Raw genomic sequence first — 11,755 nt, forward strand, 5'->3', positions numbered from 1 at the left:
CGATAATTAAAGTAAATAAAATAAAAGTATTATGCTTATTTAAACTTCCGTAATCATGATGTTTGACGTGTTGATTTTAGTTTATTACCATGGGTTAATTGTCCTTTGTCCTGGATTATTCGATATGTCCATCTGGTTTTTGTCCATAACAGTCCATCAGTCATAAATATAAAGTGCGAGTGTCCTCGTCAAATTATCCTTATATCCGAAGTCAAATATTCCAACTAATTGTGGACTTAAACTATAATTACACCAATTTTCCTTGTATGTAATTCACCCATGTTTTAATAAGTCCATTAACTATTAATCCATTCCCGTGTCTGGTTAAATGAACGATTATTAGTACTTATAAATATCCCGCCCATCGTGTCCGATAGAGTGTATGTGGTTATTTATAGGTATGTCCAATTGTAATTTTTATATTAAATTAACGAACTATCATTCAATTAAACAAATACAAAGATCATTAATAGCCCATAGTCCCATTTCCACAAGTGTCGTTCTTTTGTCCAAACCCCAATTATGGTCCAAAGCCCAATAACCCCGTCTTTAATATTTAGTCCAACATCATGATTACTTCGGCTTAAATAAGCATAATATTAACTTAAGTACGAGACATTAATTTAAAAAGGAGAACATAACTTACATTGATTATTTATCGCGTAGTGTTACACGGACAGAACTTCGAATTCAAAACCCATAAAATAACCTTTACATTACCCAAACTAATCTAATATAAAACTAACCTATATTATTTATATATATATATATATATATATATATATATATATTAATTATACAGAGGGAGTATTATTGTGGATGGTGTCAAGAATTCGATCAGTTCGTTGGCTATTTATAATACTTGGCTTGAAAATTTCCTCCATGCGATCGCATGGAAATGCTGCCTTCTGGCCACCCTAGATCCACATGTTTTGCTTTGTTTCTAGCTTGTCGACATAATTTAATAAATATATATAATATATATATAATTTATATAATTATATATATATTATATTATATTCTTGTGCATAGTAGACTTGTAATTTTAGGTCCGTTGCGTCGCGCGTTGATAGTTGGCTCAGGTCCCGGTTCCGGATTTTCGAACGTCCTTTCGTACTATTTAATATCTTGTACTTTGCGTTTTACAATTTGTAATTTGCACAAAAAATTATTTTCCTTAACTCCCAAAATCCGCGCAAGTCTTTAACTCACTTTTAGTGGTACTTTTGAGTGCACTATGGCTTTAGTGGCACTTTTCAGGCTTTAATGGCACTTTTTCTTCAATTCTTTAATCTTCGTGCTTTATCTTCACATTTATTTATTTAAACGATTACAACTTAAAAATGGAATAATTACAACTAAAAACTTTACATATTGGGATGATATTGCGACTAAATTTATGTTCGTTTGGAGCACTATCACAGCTCGTAGTTCATCTTCGGTAGATGACTCGTCTATTGAGAATATTGGGTTGGAAGGTTGTAGAATGGTGAATTTCGGGATCGAAGCAAATTCTTCTTCATTAACGGTCCTTATCGATCCCACCACTTTGGTCTCGAGGGTAAAATTTTCAACGTTATCATTTTCCCAAGAGTACCAATTTGTCGCCCTTAATTCTTCTTCATCCATTGATGGATCGATGATTTTGAAGGTTGAGGCTATTGTGTCGATATGTTGTGAAATTGGTAAGACTAGATAAAAAGTATCATCGGGATAATTGGTGATTTTGGAGCTCTCGAATTCATCAAAATTTGAAGATATGAGATTTTCTTGTACATGAATCCTCAGATCAACAGGTGTGTAGTCTGACAGAGTTTCAGCTTGCCAATTTGCAAACTCTCTTATCTGTTCATTTTGAGCGTTAAGTTCTTCGAGTTTGATTTTCATATAATCTTAAAAAATTTCATACACATAATTTTCATCATCCTCTGGTTGTTGAGTTTGGATATATTCTTGGGAATAATCCCAATTTGCATTGCATTCCTCATAATCATTTCATTTAGGTTCCATGGGTGCATAATTTTCCCTAGGAACGTAATAATAACATTCCCATGTTGAGTGATAATCTCCACAGATTTCACAACCAGTTATTGTTTCATCATTCGTGATCCAAGTTTGACTGAACGAATTGTCATCAACACTCATTTGAGAGTATTGATTTAATTGATTTCGGATGTCAGAAAGAGTTTCCAAAATATTTTTGAGATTTTCCATAATACGCTTATTACCAAATTTTAGCTGCAATGTGGTGCATTTACTAATTATTCTATTAGTTATAAAACTAAAAATTATATAAGTTATCAAATTAATAGACTTTTCTGCTTTTGCCCACGTTTCGAATAGCCAATAGATGCAGCAGGTAGCCAGGACCCTTTAAATCGGATATCCACAACTCGCCACTAGCAAATCCAACTATTACTACGAACCAGAACAGTGGCGTCTATTAATTTAATTGCTTGTACAAAAATATAATATATTTATTTTTAATTTTTTTTTTTTTTTTGAGCTTTTCTCCCACGTGAACAAGCACAAAAGAGATGATCAAAATTCTTCTAGTTCTTTGTTGTCCACACCTCTAATTAATTTAATTGCTCCTTGTTTGCTTTAAACATTGTGCCAGTAAAGATAAAACCCCACAGTTGGAACAAGCTAATCAAAATCCCTTTTTGTGATTTTTTACTTTTTTTTTTATTAATAGAAACACAAGTGGATAAAGTCTTTAACACATACATACAATATTGTTATAGTAGAATAAAGACAATATTGTTATAGTGGAATCAAAGTCTTTAACAATCATTGGTTTAAAATATTGTTATATATCTTTAAACAAACAATATCTGAGTTGTTTGAGTGAATAAACACATCACACAGAACTACTAGAGAACTACAACATAAGAAAACAGTTCCATAATTGGTTACACAACTAAAAACATATATATAATTCGGTCCATAAGTATTTACCCCTTTTTTTTCAAAACTAATAACCTACGTATTTAGTTTCAAGTGAAGTTGATATTGCTCAATTACATTATACATATCTCTCGCAATATCGTGTGAAATACTCTAGAATCAAGGATAATGAAGGCGTTTCGACAAGTAATAGACAAAGATATGAAAATTTGTATCGGAAAGTGATTTGTGAAGAGTTTTGATGAATTATGACCATTCGATAAGTTGTGATATCATCATAGTTGATCCCGATACAAGTTATGGTTAAATTAGCGCTCTAAAATGGTAAAACAAGGCTTCAGATATATTGGACGTCGTCCAAAATGATTGGGACTCCGTCCAAATGAAGGGAGATTACGTAAAAACAGGATAGTGAACTTCAGCACATCTGGACGCCGTCCAGAAATTTGGACGCCGTCCAGCCCTTTACAACTGGACGCTGTCCAGTATCCTGGACGCCGTCCAGTCCTTCTTTACTGGACGCCATCCAGTTCCTTGGACGCCGTCCAAAAGTAGGTTTCAGCCTACTTTTGACTTTTGGGCCACTTTAACCACTTTAAAACTAAATGATTGAGAGAGCATTACAGAGAGATATGATCAGATACGAACCAGAGGTGTTAGAAGACGATTTTTAGGAGCATTTTTGGAGAACTCCAAGCTCTTTCAAGTGGTCTAACATCTAAGAATCAAGAAACCAATCCTTCTCCATCCAAGATTCATTCTTCTAATAGGTTGTTTTCTTGTTCTCAAACAATGAATTCTACTTATCATTTGATTGTTATTTTGCTTGTTATCATGATTGTTGGCTAAACTCTATAATGTTTGTCTAGATTAATAACCAAAGTATTGGATGTAAACTTATTGATTGAATGTATTATGTGTGATAGATTAAAGCTTGAATTAAAGAACCATGCTTATTGATGTTAAATCATTTGTATCTAGTTAATTTATATGTTGTTGATAAAGAGAACTCTTGTTGATGTATCATATTGATTTACAATCAACCTGTCTTAGATTGATTGTTTACTAAACCGGACCAAGGGGGTAAATTAGATCAAAACGATTAGACGATATAGGGATGAATTGTGTAGAGTGAACGCAAAAGATAATTGGTATTCAAGTCTTTGATCTAGCTAATCAACTAGTCACAAATGAAAAGGTCTAGGTGATAGGGAACCCTCCACTTAGTAATTCTAGTTTGAGTACTTGCTAAAGAGAACTCTTGGTAAGTCGATTTGGGTGATTAGCATATATATCATATTTATTTGGTTACAAACACGAGAACTATAGAGAAAAGGGAACCCTTGATCTTGTAATCGAGTTTGCGTGTTTACTAAAGAGAACTCTTGGTAAATCTATTAGGTAACTTACACACATATTCATTCAATCGGGTCTTAACAATATAACTTACATCCAATACCGAGGGTAAAATATCTAGATGAACATTTCATCTCTTTGATCTAAATCAAACTATCTTATTTGCTTTCTTTGCACCTGTTTTCATTATATAAACTTAAAAGACCAAAAATATTGTTTTTACTTTTAATCTTCTCTGATTTGGCTAAATCGTTAAATAGCCACAAAAACATAATATCTTGTACCTTTAAGTTTCATTTACTTAGTTAATCACAATATAGTTTCTAATTCTAGTTTGACTAATACAACTGTCCTTGGAATGATACACGGAACTAAACCATTATTTATACTACTACACAATCGGGTGCATTGCCCGTTAGTGTGTAACAATCTTTAATCGGTATTTTTTCATACTATTTCATACAATAATTCATATACCACGTTTCGCACATCAGAAGTCATCACAAGTTTTTATTAAAACTTCATCGCAATATTTGGAGGTTGATAGTGCTCAAAATGAACATATATTTAGTATCAATATCCTTCAAATATGTAAAGCTTTTAGGTACTATTGTTCTATTTTTATGTAATAATCGTTTAATTAAATAAGTGCGAAGACAAAAGAAGAAAACGAAGATTTGAAGACACAAACGTCCAAAAAGCTCAAATGTACAAGATATAATTCAAGTGGTTCAATTTATTGATGAGAAACGTCTAAAAATTACAAGAGTACAAGTCACGGAATGCAAAGTACATGATATCTACGCGTACGAAAGGACGTTCAAAAATCCGGAACCGAAACATAAACCGAGCATCAACGCGCGAGACAACGAACCTAAAATTACGAGTCAACTTTGCACAAGAATATAATATAATATATATAATTATATATATTATATTATATAATAAATAAATCAAGAGCCGCCCACGTTTAAAACTCAATGTGAGCTGGAACAGCTGGCCATGCAATCGCATGGCCAGAAGGCACAAAAGTCATCCGCTCACATGGAGGTCAGAACCTGGCCAAATGCTATAAAAGGCAACGTTTTTCAGACGAATGATACACACCTCAATTTTCTTTCTTCCTCTGTAAAGAATTATATATATATTTATATTTATAATTTAAAGTTTAAATTAAGTCTAATAATAATTGGGTTATTGTAAGAAATGTTTTACGGGTTTTAAAGTTGGAACTCTGTCCGTGTAATGCTACACGATAAATAATCACTGTAAGCTATGTTCTTCCTTTTTAAATTAATGTCTCGTAACTAAGTTATTATTATGCTTATCTAAGCCGAAGTAATCGTGATGTTGGGCTAAATATTAAGACGGGGTTATTGGATTTTGTACCATAATTCGGGTTTGGACAAAAGACCGACACTTGTGGACATTGGACTATGGACGATTAATAGGTGGGGGGTATTGTCTAATTGAATGACAACTCATTGGAACCTGTCGAACCTATCTTCAAATTAGTTAATCTAATAATTATTAAATTGATTATGAATGTCCTATTTAGTGACGTTTATACGACATCGTTTACAATCATTTAATTAATCAATTGGATTGGGTAATTGATTATTCATTATGGCCAAGTGAATAAATTAATGTATCATGGACTAATTAAAACAGGGGTGTATTACATACAAGGATAATTGGTGTAATTGTTAACAAAGTATTAAAACCTTGGATTACACGCAGTCAATAACCTGATGTAATTATTAACAAAGTATTAAAACCTTGTTACAGTTCGAATCCCTAATTAGTTGGAATATTTGACTTCGGGAATAAGGTTAATTTGACGAGCATTTTATAATTATGACCGATGGACTATTATGGACAAAAACTAAATTGGTATCAAATAATCCAGGACAAAGGACAATTAACCCAGGGTAATAAATTAAAATCAAAACGTCAAACATCATGATTACGGAAGTTTAAATAAGCATAATTCTTTTATTGTATTTCTCATCGTACTTTTATTTCCTGTCATTTTATTATTCGCAATTTTATATATCGTCATTTAAATATTGTTATTTATTCTACGCACTTTAATTATCGTCATTTATCTTTACACCTAATATTTAAAATCGACAAACCGGTCATTAAACGGTAAAACCCCCTTTGATAATATTACTACCTATATATAATTATATATATTTGTATAAATATAGTTGTTAAAAATATTGTACGTTATCACTAGCTCCCTGTAGAACGAACCGGACTTACTAAAAACTACACTACTTTACGATTAGGTACACTGCCTATAGTGTTGTAGCAAGGTTTAGGTATATCCCATAAATAAATAATTAAAAACTTGTATCATATTTCGCCGTATTTCATATTAAAATATAATCTATTTTGTACTACCCCTCGCACACATCAGAGGTGCATGATGGCTACAAGAGTACAAGGGATAAGTCTTGATTATAATTATAACGTAACTTCCTTTAGTTACGAGGAATTAACCCATAGCAATTTTATTATTAAATAATCGTTTAATCGTTTAAATAATCGTAAATGGAATCCTTTTTTTTAATTGTATTTTTACAAATATAAATTAAAAACATAGCGTTTTACCGCTCCCCCGCAGCGGCGCCAAAAACTTGATGATGTAGCGGTGGGGTACGAAATACTATTATTTTTATTAGGGAATACGATACAAATTACACAAGTTTTATTATTTTTATTTACAGATGGGATATACCTAAACTCTGCTACAATACTATAGGCAGTGTACCTAATCATGAGTAGTATAGTTTTTAGTAAATCCGGTTCGTTCCACAGGGAGACGACTTATTTTACACTATATTTTAAACAACTATATTTTTACAAATTATATATAGTAATAATATAAAAGGGAGTTTACAGTTTAATGACCGGTTTATCGATTTTAAGTCAAACGTAAATATAAATGACGATAATTAAAATAACAATATATAAAATGTAATTAAAAGTACGAGGAAATATAAAAATAAAATTATTATGCTTATTTAAACTTCCGTAATCATGATGTTTGACGTTTTAATTTTAATTTATTACCCTGGGTTAATTGTCCTTTGTTCTGGTTTATTTGAAACCTATCTGGTTTTTGCCCATAATAGTCCATCGGTCATAATTATAAAATGCTCGTCAAATTAACCTTATTCCCGAAGTCACATATTCCAACTAATTAGGGATTCGAACTGTAACAATGTTTTAATACTTTGTTAATAATTACACCAGGTTATCGACTGCGTGTAATCTAAGGTTTTAATACTTTGTTAACAATTACACCAATTACCATTGAATGTAATCCACCCCTGTTTTAATGAGTCCATTGACTATTAATCCATCCCCAATCCGGTCAAATGAACAATTATTAGTATTTATAAATATCCCGCTCACCGTACTCGATCGAGCGTATGTGGCTATTTATAAATATGTCAAATTGTAAATCTTTATATTAATCAAATATAAAGTCCATTAATAACCCATAGTCCAATTTCCACAAGTGTCGGTCTTTTGTCCAAACCCTAATTATAGTCCAAAGTCCAATAACCCCGTCTTAATAATTAGTCCAACATTACGATTACTTCGGCTCAAATAAGCATAATAATAACTTAAATACGAGACATTAATTTAAAAAGGAAGAACATAGCTTACAGTGATTATTAATCGCGTAGCGTTACACGGACAGAACTTCGATTTTAAAACCCGTAAATAATCTTTACATTTCCCAAACTAACTAATATAAAACTAAACTATTATATATATATACATACATATATATATATATATATATATATATATATATATATATATATATATATATATATATATATATATATATATATATATATATATGTATTATATATATTATATATATTTTTAGAGGGAAAGTAATATTGAAAGAGGTGTGTGTTCAGCTCGTCCGAATTCTTGGCTATTTATAGCACTTGGCCAGGTTTTTCACTCCATGTGATCACATGAATTTAACTCTTCCTGGCCATGCGATCGCATGGCCAACTGTGACAGCTCAGATTGATTCCAAAACGTGGGCGGCTCGATTATTTAATATATATAATATAATATATATAATTTTATATAATTATATATATATTATATTATATTCTTGTGCAATGTTGACTTGTAATTTTAGGTCCATTGTCTCGCGCGTTGATGCTCGGTTTATGTCTCGGTTCGGGATTTTCGAACGTCCTTTCGTATGCTTAGATATCTTGTACTTTGCATTCCGCAACTTGTACTCTTATCAATATTTAGACGTTAATCATCAATAAATGGAACCACTTGGATTGTATCTTGTACTTTTGAGCTTTTTGGACGTTTCGTCTTCAAATCTTCGTTTTCTTCTTTTGTCTTCGCACTTATTTATTTAAACGATTATTACATAAAAATAGAACAATAGTAACTAAAAGCTTTACATATTGGAAGGATATTGATACTAAATATATGTTCCTTTAGAGCACTATCAGTCGATCATTTTGAGAAAGAGTGGCTTTACTTTTGGCAAAAGAAAATTTGAAAGTTCGAGTCAATCGAATTTTTCAAGCAAGAAGAACAAGAAGGGTTCCAAAAGTGTAAATGGTGTGAAGAAGAGTGTTGTGAAGAAGAGTGTTTCCGGAGGCTTTCCTTATTCTTGCCACAATTGTGGGTGAAAGGGGCATATGGCTCGTGATTGCACGAACCCGGCGACAACCAAACTCACTTGTTTTAATTGTAATAAAGAAGAACACCAGAAGTCGGAGTGTCTCAATTTGTATGGTGATCAAGTGAAAAAGTTAGAGAAAGCGGCGGGTACGGCTAGGGGTCGAAACTACTTGATGACCAATGATGAAGCCAAACAATACAATGAAGTTGTCTTAGGTACTTTCATGGTTAACTCTAATCCGGCGAGGATACTTTTTGATAGTGGTGCTAATTTGTCCTTTGTATCTCCGCGATTTGTGCCTAAGCTTAACAAACTGCTAGCTAAGTTAAATCATCCGGTAGAAGTCGAAATAGCGGATGGTAAGACGGTGCTAAGGGTTGATGTGTGTAATGATTGTAATGTCGTATTTGGTGCCAAAACCTTTAAAATTGATCTCATCCCGATGACTTTGGGTGAGTTTGATATTGTCATTGGTATGGATTGGCTCAATCGTTATAGAGTCGATATTGCATGCCATGAAAAGTCTATACGTGTGAAGACCCCAAGTGGGGGAGAGTTAATTATTCATGGCGAAAAACGAAGAAGACTTGTGCCATTATGCACTTATGCACGGGCACGTCGTTTCCTTAGTAGTGGTGGCATGACTTTTCTTGCCCATGTAGTTGATACTCGTGAAGAGCCGCCATCCATTCGTGAAATACCGGTGGTTAATGAATTTGAAGACGTTTTTCCGGATGAATTACCGGGTGTTCCAGCGGAAAGGCAAGTTGAATTTCGCATTGAGTTATTTCCGGGGAATACTCTCATTGCTAAAACTCCTTATCATTTAGCACCGATGGAAATGCAAGAGTTGTTGAATCAAACCCAAGAGTTACTTGAGAAGGGTTTTATCCGACCGAGTGCCTCACCATGGGGTGCTCCGGTTTTATTCGTGAAGAAGAAAGATGGTAGTATGCGGAGTGCATCGATTATTGGGAGTTGAACAAAGTGACGATCAAGAATCGTTATCCATTGCCTCGGATTGATGATTTATTTGACCAACTCCAAGGTGCGACGTATTTTTCTAAGATTGACTTACGGTCCAGCTATCACCAAATGCAGGTCCGTGAGGAAGATATTGAGAAAACGGCTTTTCGAACGCGTTACGGGCATTTTGAATTTGTAGTTATGCCTTTCGGTCTTACGAATGCACTGGCGGCATTCATGGATCTTATGAACCGAGTGTGCCAACCTATGTTGGACAAGTCGGTAATTGTGTTCATTGACGACATACTTATCTATTCGAAGAGTATGAAGGAACATGAACATCATTTGCGTGGTGTGTTGAAGACGTTACGGAAGGAGAAGTTGTATGCTAAATTCTCCAAATGTGAATTTTGGCTAAGGAAAGTTCAATTCCTTGGCCATATTGTGAACAAAGAAGGTATTCAAGTGGATCCGGGGAAGATAGAGACGGTGAAGAGTTGGGAACAACCGACTATGCCTACGGAAAATCTGAAGTTTTCTCGGATTGGCCGGTTATTATCGTCGGTTTATCCAAGACTTTTCTAAGATCGCTTCTCCATTGACGAAGTTGACGAGGAAGAACGCGAGATTCAATTGGGAAAATGAGCAAGAGATCGCTTTCCAATTGTTAAAAGAAAAGTTGTGTCAAGCTCCGGTGTTAGTATTGCCGGAAGGGGTAGAAGACATGACGGTTTATTGTGATGCTTCTTTAAATGGGCTCGGGTGTGTTCTAATGCAAAGAGGTAAAGTCATTGATGTGCGTAGAGGTGTATACAAAATAGTTATATTTTTACAACGAAATACTATTAAATACGATACAATTTTACACAAGTTATTTATTTATTTATAGAGTGGATATACCTAAACCTTGCTACAACACTTATAGGCAGTGCACCTAATCGTACAGTAATGTAGTTTTTAGTAAGTCCGGTTCGTCCACAGGGAACTCGCCAAGTTTAACGCTATATTTTTTAAAACTATATTTGTAAATATATAAATATATAAGTAGTATTATTATTATAAAAGGGGGTTTTTACCGTTTAATGACCGGTTTGTCGATTTTAAAACTTTAGTCGCAGTTAAAACCTAATGTAAAATATTAAAAATAAATATAACTTAATTTAAAGCGTAAAGTAAATGACAATAATTAAAGTGTGATAAATAAAATAACGGTAAATAAAATTGCGATAATTAAAAAGTACGATAATTAAAATGACAATAAATTGAAATGCGATAATTAAAAGTGCAATTAAATATGAAATAAAGGAAATTAAATATAAAATAAAGGATTATGCTTATTTAAACTTCCGTAATCATGATGTTTGATGTGTTGATTTTAGTTTATTACCATGGGTTAATTGTTCTTTGTCCTGGATTATTCAATATGTCCATACGGATTTGTCCATAATAGTCCATCAGTCATAATCATAAAATGCGGAAGTCTTCGTCAAATTATTCTTATTCTCGAAGTCAAATATTCCAACTAATTGGGGATTCGAATTGTAACAAGGTCTTATTACTTTGTTTAATGAATACACCAGGTTATCAACTTCGTGTAAACCAAGGTTTTAATACTTTGTTAACAATTACACCAATTACCCTTGAATGTAATCCACCCCTATTTTAACTAGTCCATTAACTATTAATCCAATCCCGTGTCCGGTAAAATGAACAATTATTGGTATTTATAGATATCTCGCCCACCGTACCCGATTAAGCGTATGTGGTTATATATAAATATGTCAAATTATAACCTTTATATTAAATTAATGAGGTATCGTTAAGTTAATATAA

This window comes from Rutidosis leptorrhynchoides, chromosome 5 (genome assembly GCF_046630445.1).
Source record: "Rutidosis leptorrhynchoides isolate AG116_Rl617_1_P2 chromosome 5, CSIRO_AGI_Rlap_v1, whole genome shotgun sequence".
NCBI classification, from domain to species: domain Eukaryota; kingdom Viridiplantae; phylum Streptophyta; class Magnoliopsida; order Asterales; family Asteraceae; genus Rutidosis; species Rutidosis leptorrhynchoides.